Here is a 2,206-nt window from a genome sequence, read left to right on the forward strand (position 1 = left end):
GTCACCAAGACTGCTGCTGGCAGCTAGGAGATCAGTTGTTTCACTTTATGGTCATGCCATTTATGGGTGATCAGTAGAGAGGGAAAGGCAATGGGTGGAATGTGGAGGAGAGACAGGCTGTGGGGTCAGACATACATGGCTTTTAATCCCAGCTCTGCCCCTTACCTTACCCTCTCCATGCCTTAGTCTTCTCATCTGTAATACACTGAAAATAATGTCCGTGATATGATATTATAAGGATGAGACTGTGTATATAAAATGCTTTCCTAAAATGCCTGTTACTTGTCAAGGAGGTTGTAAATAGTAGCTACTTCCATAAATGAATGAAACTAAGTGTTTTAAGTGTCTACTATATGAAAAGACCCAAGGTTGATGTTTTAAAATTTTTATGTATTTCATGCTCACAGCAATGCTCCTATTATGCAGATGAGGAAAATGATTCTTAGAAAGGCAAACGGTTCATGCATTTATTCATTCTTCCAGTCAGTTCCAGAAGCATATGAATCTCTGCTATGTGCCAGACACCATGGCAGGAGCTGAGAATTCACAGACATATTCTCTCCTATCAGGGAGTTTAGACCAGGGCCTCAAAGCTGATAACGATAGATAGCATTTGGTGAGATCTACTATGTGTCAGGCACTGTTCTAAACACATTGTATTGACTCAGGTGAATGAATTCATTTAATTCCCATAACTGGGACAAACCATTTTACAGATGAGGAAATTAAGGCAAAAATAGTCACATGTGACAATGATGTCTGCCATCTTGCACCTGTCTCAGATGCCATCCAAGTGGCTCTCGTGTCACAGGAGCCTAGAATGTAGAGAAAGACAGGCAAGAATCCCATCCTGAACCAGTTTCTTTAAAAGTACATGGGCTCAGTTCCTTGCTGTGTGTGCCTGAGGCCCTCTCTTGCAAGAGGAATTTGACCCTTTTTTTGTTGTTATTGTTGTTCTTCTCTTTGACACAGGCAAATATAAGCAGCCATGACTTGTTCTTACTACTTGGGCAAGGACTCAAAAAAGGGCAAAGACAACCTGCAACTCCAGAGGCCAAATTCAGGGTCAGTTTTCTCTCCTAGGTTAAAATTAACCTTTAGGTAAACGGGGCCACTCCTCCTCCAGGGCTTGGTAAACAGGAGCCTTTGCGGAGAGCTGGGGGAGTGGAGCTGGCTGTTTACCTGGAAGAAAGGAAGCAACCCAAGGTCAAGATTTCATGTACTTTAGCTGTCTTGAACTTTGCCAAGAATGTGCCTGTTTTCTGGGAAAACCCACCCTCAAGGCCCAAGTTTCATGGGTTAGTTAGTTGCATTGAGCACGACTCTTTCTCCCCCTGCTCAAGTGTCACCATAAAGAGATTTGGGTATAAGTGGCAGCCCTCTTTAGCAAGAGAGAGAAACAAGTGGCAGTCCTCAGCTGACTCACTACTTGTGCCTCCCTCTTGCAAGTGGTTGTGAGCATTCAGTGAGAGGGTGTATGTGACAATTCTTTGAAAAGCCTGAAGAACTATACCCACATAAGGGCTTATTATTAAATGATTCATAGGTAACCTCTAAGTGAGAGGGTCCCCCCAGTTTTGTTTTGGAAAAAGGGGAGGAAGAGGTAGAAGCATGTAGTAATGTTAAAGACATGGCTATAAGGTATAAAAGTTGTCTAGAATTAACAAGTTTGGGTACAAAGGGGAGGGGAGGTGATTCCCAAGAGATTGTGTGACTCTGGTGAGCCTGCTATAATTACATATTGCTGGTGGTAGTCACAACTGTTAGAATTCCACTGGGAAACAATGTGGTGATATAAATCAATCAATCAATCAATCAATCAATCAATAAAATTAGAACCCACATAGTTTTCATATTTATTAACCTAGTAATCTGGTTCTGGATAGAAATCTTAAGAAAATAATCCTAAAGAAGTAAGAGGCCTTCTGTCCATGAAAGTGCATTGTAGAGCTATTTGTATAATAGCAAAATTGGAAGCAACTTACATTGTCAACAATAGGGCAATGGTTGGTTACACTCAGATACATTCCTTCAAAGAGATATTATTACACAACCATTCAAAACTAGAAATATGTAAACTTTGTCACAACCCAAAGGACGTTTATGATATGATGTTAAGTGGGTGAAAAGCAGACACAAAATTCTTTATATTGTGATGACAATTATAAAAGAATAATCATGCTTAGAAATTAAGAATAAAAGAGAT

This window comes from Pteropus vampyrus, unplaced genomic scaffold (genome assembly GCF_000151845.1).
Source record: "Pteropus vampyrus isolate Shadow unplaced genomic scaffold, Pvam_2.0 Scaffold486, whole genome shotgun sequence".
In the NCBI taxonomy this organism is placed as follows: domain Eukaryota; kingdom Metazoa; phylum Chordata; class Mammalia; order Chiroptera; family Pteropodidae; genus Pteropus; species Pteropus vampyrus.